Raw genomic sequence first — 244 nt, 5'->3', positions numbered from 1 at the left:
TATTTCTTTCTCTCTTTATTTGTCTCTCTATTTGTTTCTTTCTTTCTCTCTTTATTTGTCTCCTTTTGTGTTGCAGTAAAGAGACGAACTGTCTCCTTTCCCGACGGCTCGGTACATTCTTTTGATGTCTCCTTCGCCCCTCCTGCTGTTATTTGTCTCCCTTTTTCATCTACAAATAAAACTATTACTCTTCTCAGGGTATTGCTGCTGCTGCTGCTGCTGCTGCTGCTGGTGCTGTGGCTGG

The sequence above is a fragment of the Eimeria mitis genome, genomic scaffold, assembly GCF_000499745.2.
Source record: "Eimeria mitis Houghton genomic scaffold, Emh_scaff3744, whole genome shotgun sequence".
Taxonomy (NCBI): domain Eukaryota; phylum Apicomplexa; class Conoidasida; order Eucoccidiorida; family Eimeriidae; genus Eimeria; species Eimeria mitis.
This window is presented reverse-complemented; position numbering follows the sequence as displayed.